Source organism: Pempheris klunzingeri, chromosome 21, assembly GCF_042242105.1.
Source record: "Pempheris klunzingeri isolate RE-2024b chromosome 21, fPemKlu1.hap1, whole genome shotgun sequence".
Classification (NCBI taxonomy): Eukaryota; Metazoa; Chordata; class Actinopteri; order Acropomatiformes; family Pempheridae; genus Pempheris; species Pempheris klunzingeri.
Window position 1 is genome coordinate 18,735,176 of NC_092032.1, and position 12,780 is coordinate 18,747,955.

At 44.0% G+C, this 12,780-nt stretch overlaps 1 protein-coding gene across 1 annotated transcript in view; it reads left to right on the forward strand.

Annotated features, from left to right (window-relative positions):
* The first annotated feature begins 3,563 nt into the window (after positions 1-3,563).
* Positions 3,564-12,780, forward strand: part of LOC139220798 (cadherin-6-like) — a 52,529-nt gene continuing 43,312 nt past the window's right edge. Inside the window, exon 1 of the mRNA XM_070852647.1 lies at positions 3,564-3,641. The gene's annotated coding sequence lies outside the window, so the exon portion shown is untranslated. The remainder of the gene's footprint in view (positions 3,642-12,780) is intronic.

Consider the following 12,780-nt stretch of genomic DNA (forward strand, 5'->3'; position numbering starts at 1 on the left):
TGGAGGGTGAGCTGAGGTGAGGGCTTGGAGGACTGAGTCTGAGGCTGGGTGGGCTCTCTTTTAGCAGCAGATGTGAACGTAGCTCCTTGTGTCCTTCATTTTCGTTGTCATTTTCACACAGACAGTGCCAAGACGAGACTGAGTAATGGCATATGGACGTCTATAAACACAGAAGCCAAGAGTATCAGCAACAAATGAGGTTGGATCTTCAGATCTGATACTTTAAACAGTTCCTTTCTCTGACAAATCCTAAAGTATCTAAGCTGTCAGGCATAATAGGAGTACAAATTTGTACTAAGGCTGCTGTCTACATCCTCCATGCCCCATGAATGTCATTCTGCATGAGGATGAATATCTCAGCTTTCTATTCTAATATGAGGAAGTATTTTACAACTCTTACAGGCATTTCAGTGGAAAATAAAATAATTTCCTGAATTACTTTTAAATTTGATATTATTACAAAATATTTTGTGTGTCTTCATTTGTAAAAGAGACAACAAGCACTAAGTACAATGTAAGACACTGCATGTCGACATGTTATTTGTAACAGGAAGCAGATATGGTGCGTTTGGTGTTTGCAGACTGCTTTCACTGTTGGGATGTGTTTTTTTGGAGGCAGGCTGTTAAATAAACTGCACAAAAAACTGAGGCAACGTAAGCTCATTCAGTAGCAATGATGCAGTCAAGGGCAGCGGTTATTCATCTCAGGCTGATCTCCTGATAGAACATGATGCCAAATGCAGACATCCCTTTGGCTCACTGCATTTTGCGCTATAGGCAAGAGTTTGATGTTTGGTTGAGAGGACAGGGCAGCAGCAAAGTGGATGCTTGGAGCGCTTCCAGGGATTAAACTCATGAATCTAACAGCAGCCAGTGGTCATCATGACACAAACACTGCATGGGTGGGAACGCATGCACAGTGTGGGGTCTCTGGCTTTGGAAAAAAGAGAAAAAATTGAAACCATAAAACCATAAACGCCTGCAGTCCTTCCTTCCATCTTCATATTGCACATTTTATGTGCACTACATTTTTATTAGATGTGACATATGTTTTCTGGCTCATGTCTCGCTGAAGCTGTGTTTTGAAAATGACGAGACACAATTGATATTTTTTTTAAAAAACAGCTATGTGGCTCATTTTTTGGCACATTTCCAATAAGCGTTTGTTGTAATATGAAAGTGGAGACCAGCTAACTGCTAATTTCAATTTTACTGTTATCTCAAGATCCCAACTTAATTATCCTATTATCTTAAGAAATCATATTTTGTTTACTTGTGATTATAATTTCATTATCTTATCATCACAAGATAACACTAAACAGCCTTTGCGACATCACAACTTAATTATGACTGATTGTGGTCCCCATGTCTGCCTGTGTTGTACCTTTACTACAGTAAAATCTTTTCACATTAAGTGTCTGACAACAACATGCGCTTTAATGTGAGTTCATGCTTTTTCACGTGTGATCCAAACTGCTGGGTTTTTTTTTGGCATGTTGTGTCTTACTTTTCACTACTGAACAATCGTAAAACAAAATGTGATACATCATGAGAATCTATTATTTGAAAAGTGCCTAAAAATGGTGCTTTAAATGGTTTTTCCATGTGCTGTAAACATGTTATGTGGGATGAATGTACATGTAAAAACTAGTTTATTAAAAAAAAAGTAAGATTAAAATGTGTCAGCTGCACACAAGCTAGCAAAGTTTCAAAGTAAAATAAATGGAACTAACTCCTGATCCATGAATGCAGCTGGATTTTGAAATGTGGCATTTTCATAGGTTCAAGTGAGCACATATTGACAAAGCAATTTCCCTGCTAACATTGACATCATAGAATGATTAACATGTAGAGTCCAGCGGTAAGTACAAGAATATATTACATGTATATGCACACGTACAAATAAAATATAACAGATTACAGTGTGTAATCTGGTCAAGGCAGGGCACTGGATAAAGCATTCATAAGCTGCATTAGTTTGATTACTCTAAAACCCCCACAGTTTACAGGCTTGGTCAGTAATCAGATTTCCCTCCAGCCTTCTCCAAAAGAAACCTGACATCATTAGCAGCCCCAAACGTCAATGGACCACGAAGAGCAGATAAAGTTTTCACTTGCAAGGAGAGGGTCTCACTTGGAAATCACAGCTGTGGCACCCACCCACAAAACAATGACTTTAGGAAAGTGTGGTCAGCTACAGGCAAGTAATTAAGCTGCATTGCAACCTTGTGTGCTTTTGTCAAAATGTCTGTATAAGTGCAATAGTGTTGTAATGTGGTGAAGCCACAGCAAGCTGAGAAGGTTAGCAAAGAATGAACCGTTTTCTTATTCTGCATTTGTTGGGGGAATTATCATAATTACTACTATTGATGTTATTATTATGTATCCCTGCTAGTTAACTTCTTGACGGTAAGAACAACGTGTTATGTACCAGAGGACAGAATATTAGAAACACCAACCACAGCCTCCAAAATGACCATACAGTTGAATCAGCACCTCTCTAACACAGTTTCAGCAGAAACTCCACATCATAACCTCCATGACGGGAGGATTCCTGGGGTTAATGTTGTGTTAGAGTGCCCGTAGTTTCAGCTAAGTGTACCTAATGAACTGGCGGCTGGGTGTATTTGATAATTTGGTGTGTGCATGTACACACACAGGACTGCTAAAAGGAACATTTAGAGTTGTTCTAGATGCAGCAGCATTAACAGTACTAGTCATAAGGTTTTGACAGCAGAGACACTAGGATGTAAGAGTTGTATTATTATAATAGAGGCTGTTTTCATAGTCGAAGTGAGGTAATAGTAGTTGGATGGTCATAATTGCAGCAGTACTATTATTCTTTTTAGTTCATAGACTTGAGTTTGCAATTTGAAATGAAAGAACATCATTAGAAAGTGTCTTGATCCTGGTGGGGAAAATATTATGAGCAGTCAGCTGCAGCATTAACATGGAAGAATCAAACACATGCTTTTTTTTGTTCTGGTGCATTTATCTATTTGCTTCATACAGAGCCGCCCAAATTTAATAATCTAGTATCTACTAGATCACACATGATCTGCGGCTCCCGTGGTTTTTTGTAGGATGCAGGGAGTCTGACTGGAGGCTTTTTGCAAAAAAAAATAAACCTTCATTGATTGACTCAAACCCACACTCAACCTCTGACTTTGCAACTATTAATCAGGGATTCTGCAAATGTAAAGAAAGCGCATGCACAAAAAAACAAAAACAAAAAAAACTCCTTTGGCTGGTATTATTAAACTTGAACATCGCCTGGCAGTTGAAACGCAGCCCCACATGAGCGCTAATCTCCCATTCTTCCATCTCCCTTTTGTTTTTGTCGGTGCGTGGTGTTTTTTTTTTTTTTTTTCTTTTTTCCTTCTTCCCTTTTTTCCTCCCCTTCTCCCTTTTCCGCCGTGTTCTGCTGGGGACTTGTGAATGGCAGCCAATGGGAGGGTTGAGTCCCCTCAGCCTCTCAGCCTCCCTGACATCCACAGCGAGAAGTGATGCAGCGCGACTGAGACGCGCAGTTGAGGTGGAACAACGGGCAACAAAAGCTGCAGTGAACGGATACACTTGGCTCCGACGTGCGCCTTCGCAACCCCGGGAAAATTTCCTCCTAGAATAAACTTCATTATAAGGTGAGCGCGGCTTTGCTTACAACTTCTATCCGCTGTGGACATCGTCTCATTTGTGGCACATTCGCCGCTCGAGCAGTTACTTCTTCTGCAGCGTCTGTAGCCTATTTTGAATTGTCCGACCCGGGTTATTCTGGGTTGCGCACACACTTATGACCTATGCGAAATAGTTGTGTCGCTTACATAAGAGCTTCATCTCCTCTGCTGTAGGTTTTCATGCATTCGCGTGCGGCGCAAAATCTGTATCGACTAATTATTGGAACCGCTTCTGGCTCTGAATTGGAAATGAGTTCCAATCGGAACTTATTTGTATTCATGTTCGCTGCCTGTTCATTCAACTTACAGCGGAGGTCCATCGACGGCCAGTGGCTTCGTCAACTTTTGTATTTTGTTAAAAGGCTCTGTGCTTAATTCTCATTCATGTGTCGGTGCTGAAACTAAACGCACCTCTCCGGCTCAGAGGTCCTGCACGACGCATTACGCCGAAGTGGTGCGCGCACACAGGGCCGCACTCCACACGCACCTCTGCTTGATTTGTCACGTATGAAACTTCAGGCCTTTCAAACGCTTACTTGAATCCATTGGAGAGGCTGTTTTTTTTTTTTTTTTCCTGTCGTTCTCCACCGATGATCTTGCTGCTGCCAGTGGCAAATCCACGGGATGCGAATCGATGCAGGTGGGACAGCGCGCTCTGATAAAGGCGGATGACTGTCTATCTGTGGTTGCCTGCAGTCGCGCTGTGATGCCCTGCTGGCTATTTTGTACTGGCTCTCAGAGATCGGCTGAAAGGCCCTGCTTTTTGGGAAAACACTCCTGGAGTTGACTCAAGTTTTCTAAAACAAGGTGTCCTCCAGCATTATTGACTACAAGATGATATCAGTGATGTGGCTGTGAATATTTAATGGCTTTGCTGAATAATGCAGACGGGGCTATAGAAGAATTAACTTGGCTTCTTTACTCCAAAGTTGCATGTACGGACAGAGGGAGGTGAGAGGGAGGTGTGGTGGATCTAACAGGACTATGCAATCATGAAAATTGAATTGAGAGCTTGGGAAAGTTTCCTGTCCTTCCTGTTGCCTGCAGATTGCTCCATATTAGTTATTGCGCTGGCTCAATGTAAGCCTGAGGTAATGTGCCTGAAGGCGGCCAAGAAGTTGTTTGGGGGAGTTGTTAAACTATCCAGGGAGTATTCTGCAATAATCACTCCTCTGCACACATACTTTTTAAATTACAAACAAGTGCTTAATAGTGAAGGTAAAAAGAAAGAATGATGAGGAGCTTTATATTCATAATAAGTAGGTTAACTTCACTGCTCTTCTTTCCTTTTTTATGGGAACAACTTCCTGCTTGATTTTCGGAGGCAGAGAGGAGCTCGGTGAACAGAGATTGTCTGAACCAGAACAGGATTTGTGGTCCAGGTTTTTCATACGCCAGTTTGAAGTTCAGAGATGAAAGGGACAGAGTAGAATCTGTGGCTGATCAAAGTCATACAGAAAACACGGCAGGTACTGAATATTTAAAGGCTCTGCAAATAGAGTTCCTGTGTGTGTGTGTGTGTGTGTGTGTGTGTGTGTGGGGAACATACAGCATGCAGTGTATATGTGTTTGTGGTCCACTTCGTACGAAGACGTTCCAAGTAATGTTGCAGAAGTGATTTGACAGGCAGGGGAATAGACACATCAGAACCATGTGCATTTTTAAAGCAGAGCTCAGATTACAACAGACAGTCCCTCACATTTCATCTTTCTCCTCTCCCAAATATCTTCACTCCGCGGGTCATGTGCGGCAGCTTAGGGGATGTTCCAAAAAGCTCATGTCTCAATCTGCTGGCCGGCTCCAGCCTGTCCCTGTCAGTGGTGACGTCACACGATGGTGGGTTTACCCGACGGCCAGACGATGATGACCGGTGACCCGAGTTGATTACATTATTTGTGCTCCAGATGGGCAGCATCATTTTGATGTGTCCTGCTCATAATATTGAACGTTTCTAGTCCTCTCTTCAGCAGCATCTGCAGCTAATAAAATCATATCCCAGTGGCCGCTGTCTGTGCTGAAGCGCGCTGTTATCCCCTATGGGAATGTCTACGGCCTTCTCTCCACTTCTGCATGTGTGCTCGGATACTTGTGGACATTTGTTGAGCCTGCGTGTACCGCGAGTGACTCTTATGTGTGTGTGCGTGTCGTTTACAAATGTTTGAAGTCAGTGGCAGAGAACCCTTGGGCATTGTTGTTCACTAGATGCACCTTGATTGTTTGAGTGCATTAGTCACGGTCTGTATGATCTGATAATAAATCATGACGTTGTTTTACTGTGAGTGCTCGGGGATTCCTCCTAAGATCTTCTTGTGCCAAATATTTTTTCTGGAGTTGCTTCTTTCAGTGCCAGCCAACTGGGCTTCTCTCTTTTCTTTTCTTTTCTTTTCTTCCTCCAGAACAATGCCCCCTGCTGTACAGGACAGACTTGTTTAACCATTTCATGAAGAATGGCAGATTGGACTTTTTCTCCCCCTACCGTGACATTGTCGTTTATTTCTAGAGGCTTCATGTGACCATTAGTGAAAATTTCCTGCCGGCACAATGGCAACTTAATAACTGCTCCTTACTAATGAGACAGATTCCCTTCAGAGACGCCTATTTACGGAGCAGTCAGAGCCATAATTGCACAGAAACCAAAATAAGGAAAGACGTATTTCTCAATCATCAAAACACAGGGACGGAAACTGGGATGTCTGTTACTTGTTCAATCTACTATTGGCAGGGGTCGGCATCACCCCCTCTCTGAAGGTCAGTCCTAGTCTCAGAATGAATTAGCTATGACTAAAAAAGATGTTAGACAGGACACGGTTAAGCCACGGCGAGGCTTTCTCTTCACAGGTTTCAGCAAAAGGGATTTGAGAGCTGGACGGTGACCAGGAGGGTAGGACGTCACCATAGAGTGTGCCTAAATCCCCCAAAAGGCCTGTTTTGCTCTCTGTGTACTGAGAAGATAAATACACATGGATCAGACAATTTACACCTCACTTAACAATGGGTAATTATCTCTCCCTGCTTTCTGCAGAGGAACACCAATTACACAGAAATATACACATAAATCTATTTTCAAAGTGGTTGGACAGAGATATTGTGTGTGTGCCATGTGTATGTACAGTGCTGGATGAAGCTGATAGTATACAGTGCATGGCTTAAGAGCTGGTGATAAAAGAGAAGTCCAGCTTTATACAGTACAGCACAGTAGGACGGATGTGACTATGAAATCACTTAGATTCATGTCTTTGGGGTGGGAGACAGAGTAAATTGCTGCCAATGTTGAATAATGCAGTCTGCCAACAGCTTTTTTTTTCTCCCTCTTCCCCCTCAAACTGTGGCTTGGCTCCACAGCTTTTCTAATTATGAAGTGGCTGAGAGATAGCTTCACAACTCCAATACTGTGGTGGTGAGCGGAAGCTGGCCGAATAGCAATCTAACTGAATTACCAACAAAGCCTGACAGACTTGTGGAGTTTAGCGAACATATTTGCAAAAGTAACATCCCCACCTACCTATTCAGTCACGAAATGTAGAAGCGTAGACACCGGCACACAGACGCCGGCTAACACACATTTTGAAGTAGGCACACACAAACACACAGGCACAAATGCAAGCAAACAAACACAGTACAAAGAGGGAAGGTGTACAGTTCTCCGCACGCTTCTCAGCACAATTTAACAAGATATATTAGTCACCCAGGAGGCAGCAGAAAGCCAGGCATCCACAGTATACAGCAGACTGCAGTCTGACAGTAGGAGATAGTGATTTACAACAAAGCCCTGTAGACCATGGCACAATTTCAGAGTTGCCGAAATGACACTGGTAAAGCAGGGGCATGAAAGTATATCCACCAGCCACGTCTCATTTCTTACACCATTTGCCCTAGGAAGGGGAGTGTGGAGAAGGACGGGGCAGATGACAAATCCAGTATTGTAGCTACCACACAATGCCGAGTTGAGCCTGGGAGTTGAATTCTGTTTGGATGTCATCTAACACATGAGCACAAACTTGAAGGAAGCCACCTACAAGGACGCTGAACATTCCTTCTTTCTTAAATTTGAGGTGAAATCGATTTCTTGACCCTGCGAGTGTACTGTTAGGGTTTGGATTGGATTTGGAATTAAATCTCTATATCCAGTATGTGTGTGTGTGTGGGGGGGGGGCATAATCATCTAATAGTGGATATCACAAATCCAGATCACTATCAAAATCTAATCAACTGTTCTTGGCTCAAGGCTGATCTCACCAAATTTCATGGAAATTTGTTCATTTTTTAGACACCCTGCTGACATGCAGATTAACTAACAGGGCTGACAATACAACTTCCCTGGCAGAGGTGATAATGTACCCACTGATTTACATTTTAGGTAATATGAAGAATGAACTCCATAAGTAAACAGAGCTTTTCGTCAAAAGTACACCTTGAGAGCATCTGGCGTAACTATTCTTTATGCCTTGTGGGGAAAGCGTCAAAACTTCGAGATGTTGGTGTGTATCTAACTAGTAAATCTTGAAGAGAACTTTGAATTTTCACAATTTCCACCTCGAATCTTGAATGAATTAACATTTTTTAATAAAAAAAAAAAAGCATATGATCTAAAATTTCCTAACCTGTCCATGTGCTGCCGCGCATTTCTGTACAGGAAAAAAAAAAAAACATCCTCGAGGTAATGCTTTGTGTGATGTGTGTGTGTGTTTCAGCCCTGCCTTGAGGTAGCTGGTGCAGGGGAAGAGTGAGTGAGTGCAGCAGACAGATCATGTCCGCAGGTCCTGCCTTTCCCCTCTAGTTGGATTCCTGTCTGTGCAAAGCCCAGAGGCTTAACTCTGGATGCAGTAAGTGGACTGAGGAACGCTAAACACTGTCTGGGGGAAGGCTGCCGAACATGACAGCCAGTTAATAAGTGTATGGAAGACGAACAAGTGCATGAAGGAGTGTAGGGGGTTGGTGGAGGGTGGCAACATTGTCTGTCCGACGTTTGAGACTTTTGTGAAAGCAAAGGGAAGGAGATTGGTCGGGAAGGGGAGGGGGTAATATTGACCGTGGGATGGCGAGAGGGTAATAGGAGATCAGAGAGTCCAGCCACAGGACAAGGAGCATTAGCACCTTACTGGAGTACAATGAAGGCAGGGAAGGGAAAGGGTCTGGTTTTGGATAAAAGAAGAGAGACTTTGAAAGAGCGTTCTGCTTGTTCCATGTAGACAGAGGTATGGTGAGAGAAGGCGATAATGATGCTTACTTTACTCCTGCAAGGCAGCCGCAGTGAGAGCTGTCAGCTTCAGGCAACACTGGCTGGTGGGACGCTGCTGTGATGCCACTTGCTATGTTAACCCCCCCAGACACCAGCGACAGAATGTGATAGATTGCAGGTGTGTGATTACATGTGTGTGTTTGTGTTTGCAGCGACGGTCCGGTTGTTTGTTGGCCTCTGTGCGTGCGTGTGCATATTGAGGTGCGTCTTTGTGTGACTTTTAGCGTGTCAATTTTTCTTGGCAGCGCTGAAAGCAGAGTGATGTGATTTTCCCCTCTAACAGCCTCCAGGAGTAATGATCCAGGTTATTGCAGATGACGTATAACACCTCAACCCAGCGGGCACTGGCGCTGCAAAAACCTGTCCTTATAGGTTAGGCTTCAGGGAGACTGTTGTCTTGGTGGCAGCTCCGTGTGCACAATTCCTCTGTCTCCCAAACCTGTCACCTTCAGATGGGCTCCTCCTTCTGTGGATAATGGTCTCCTGTCTATGTTGTGAATGATATCTGGACTCCATTGTGCGCCCGTTTCCTCCGCTGTGCTATTGTCCTGCAAAATGCCTTTGTGAGTTTTTTCTTTTCATTTTTTTTTTTCCGCAGAGGTACAATGTGCAAGCTGTATTCTGAGGTGCTGTAAATGAACAGGAAAACACATCAGCAAAGGTCCTATTTACTTTGAATCCCCAGAGTGAAAAAGAGAGGTTTCTGCAATTGTTCTGCTACTTCTCAAAACATTAGGATGGTTCATTGTGAACGAGATATATAGAAAGACCTCCGCACAAACTACCTGCCGAATCAAAGTGTGCGTACCATTCTGGGACTGTATATTCCTCAGGGAAGGACACAATACAAGCTTTCTGCACCAACATGGGACACACAGTAATAACAGCATGCTACAGTATCAGGCAGAATAATACCCAGGGTGTCTCTCAGACAGCAGGGGAAACCTGTCCCCTTTGAGAAAAGGTCATTCTTTGAGAACCCCAACAGCTGCACACTGTGCTTTGACATGAATAACTGACAAACGGATGTGTACGGGTCTCTCGGGCCTCCAATTACTGTTTGACGCCGCTGTCCATCAAAGACAAATGGGGCAGAACCTGCTAGAGGACCTTGAAGTTGCCAGAGCAGGCAGCCTCAGAGTCCACCCCTGTGCTAGAGGAGCTGCAAGCGTTCTGCAATAATTGAGTTTGATCTAATGAAGGTAAAGCCAAACTTGGATTATTGTTTGCCTGAGGACAATGCAAGAGAGTTTAATTCGTTGTTGGGAAAGATGCTGGGGGAATTTCTTTGAAATGGAAAAATTGCATTAAACATTCCATTTGTATTAATTATATCGTGCCTCTTATTAACATTGGCACGTTCAGCAGCAGCAGCAGCAGCAGCAGCAGCAGTGCTGCCGGTGGTATTGGGCTTAAAGCAACACTCCAAGCAATAATATTAGAGGCAACCATCCATGCCTGAGGCACACTGAAACTGCCTGTGATGTCACTGAATAAATGAATATAGCCTTATTCTGAAGCATTGTGTCTAGACCTTTGGTCCTACGAGACAAGAGTCACTCAAGTTACTCACCACTAGATTCAATTAATCATAGCCTTAATTCAATCCGATGGTCGGGCTTCCCAGCTGTAAGCCTCTAAGTGGGTTTTAAGAGAGCTGGAGTCTTCTGGTGTTCACCCCTCCATGCAGGAGCTGAAGGGCTGCCTGTCTTGCAGGGATTTAGTGACACTCCAGAGGTCAAGGGTTAGATTCACAGAGGTAGGCGGCGTGGTTACATGGGGCTGGTGTACACTGGAGTGAATGACTAAACACAAATAGGTGAGCCCATACTTGTGCATTTCGGCAAACATGCAAAAAAGCAGATCCACACATTCAGCCACCTGCACATCAGCCTCCCCACAAACACAACGAAGCAAGTGTGTGTGTGTGTGTGTGTGTCCGCACTCACACACACACACACAGAAAACAATGTCAGAACTCGACCTACAGTAGCAGAAGCAGACACTTGTGAAATGCAGTGTGGATCTCCTCAGTCTCATAAATAATGGACGTTGGTGAAGCATCTGTCAACTTTTCTGTCAACCCTGTTCCAGATGGGAGTCAGACAGGCCAGGCCGGAGCAGCGTGTTACATACACATAACAAACCTCCATCCAGTGTGTCTCATGCACCCGCGCCCTGTTTACATCAGCACACTGACACCCGTGCTCACCTACACGCCTCAACCTATCTGCTGATTTATTAGGTCCTGCACCGGGCTTCCTCGACCATTTCTTCTTGGACCTGCTTGCCACACACACACACACACACACACAAACACAGAAATTTAATCATTGCAACCTCCCTTTGGTTCAATAAATAAAAGTAAAAATTACAGTCTGCTCACTATCTAAATACACATACATTCTCCAAAAGCTCTTCAAGTAAACACATCACTAGCACCTCATCACTTGGTGGTGGGGAGATGGTAAACACACACCTCCAGTACCTTACATGTTTGTTGACTTAAATATGGCACTGCTCACTTAACATTAAACACTCGCTGTGCGTTCCCTCCCAACATAGCCACAAAGCTGTTCACTCACTAAGTCATACTTCCTTGACATCTGGCTCAGAGAAATCCGGGTGTGTTGTCCACGGGCACGAGGCCAGGAAACGGACAGCGAGCAAGCAAGCGAGCGAGCTCAGAGTTTGTGCACTGGAACAAGTTTCGAAGGTGTCTTGGTGCTTCCCTCCCCGTCCCTGGCAGCTGGGCGGTAGGATGAGTGGGTCGGGTGCTGCCGGGTGGCGGTTACTGTATGGTAGCTTTATGGACTAAAGCACTGTCTTCCCAGCCTTGTCGTAATAGAGGATTCAGCTCATAAAGCAGCATCATGATTTGCAATAAGCAGAGTTAGGGGAGAGTAATGAAGGTGTAAATCAAGTGAGCCATTCTTTTTTTCCTCCTCTTCTTTTAATCTGACATTGGCAGTCTCTCTCCCTCTCTCTCCTTTCAGTTCTGTCCGCTCCCTCCACCTCTGCTTCTTCCCCCCTTTCTCTCTCCCTTTGCAGTAATGGAAAGCCTGGCACTCCGTAATAAAGCAGAGTGAGCAGCAGTATTAGTAAACAGTCTCCGCAATCATTCAGCCAAGTCCAACTCCTTTATTTTGTGTGTGTGTGTGCGCGAGGTGTTTCATACCCCCGTGTGGAGTTAGGGTTGTGGGTGTGGGGGCTAATGAATGAGGATGGAATGAGGAGTATTTAATTCCAGTCTGGGAGAGGCAGGGACTATTTGTTGGGCCTCCTCATAAGAACGCCTTTGTTTTCAGTTTTTCACAGAGGTTCTAAACAAAAAGCCTTCTTTTTTTAAATGGCAGCATTGGGAATATAGATGCAAATTTGCTGCACACAAGCTTTGCAAAGAGGAGTCGGACCACACAGCCTTCAGCAGGGCACCAGGGCTTGCCTCACTCACTGCCCTTTCCTCAAATAAAGACGTCATCAGAATTTTGAAATGGCGTAGTAAGTTGGATTGGAAGCAGTCATCAAAAGAGAAGGTCCAATACTCCTGAGTTAAAATGCCTGGCTGGGAATCATGTTAAAATTTCCATTCCTCGCTCCAAATCGATCGTATGGGTCCCTGCTCTCCAATATCCATGGTCACCTTTGCTATAAAGTAGGGTATTACTTCTTTAATGCAGTGGGGTTTCATTCTGTGACCAGTGAGGAGAGGAAGGAAAAGAAATGTATCTGGTGACCTCAAACACAAAGAAATGATGGCTGAGGATAATGAAAGAAAGTGCCCTGAATTTCCAATACATATATACAGTATATATCGGTTTGCTAGTTCATGAGCAAGATTAGTTGCTTGAAGTCCGCCCATGACAT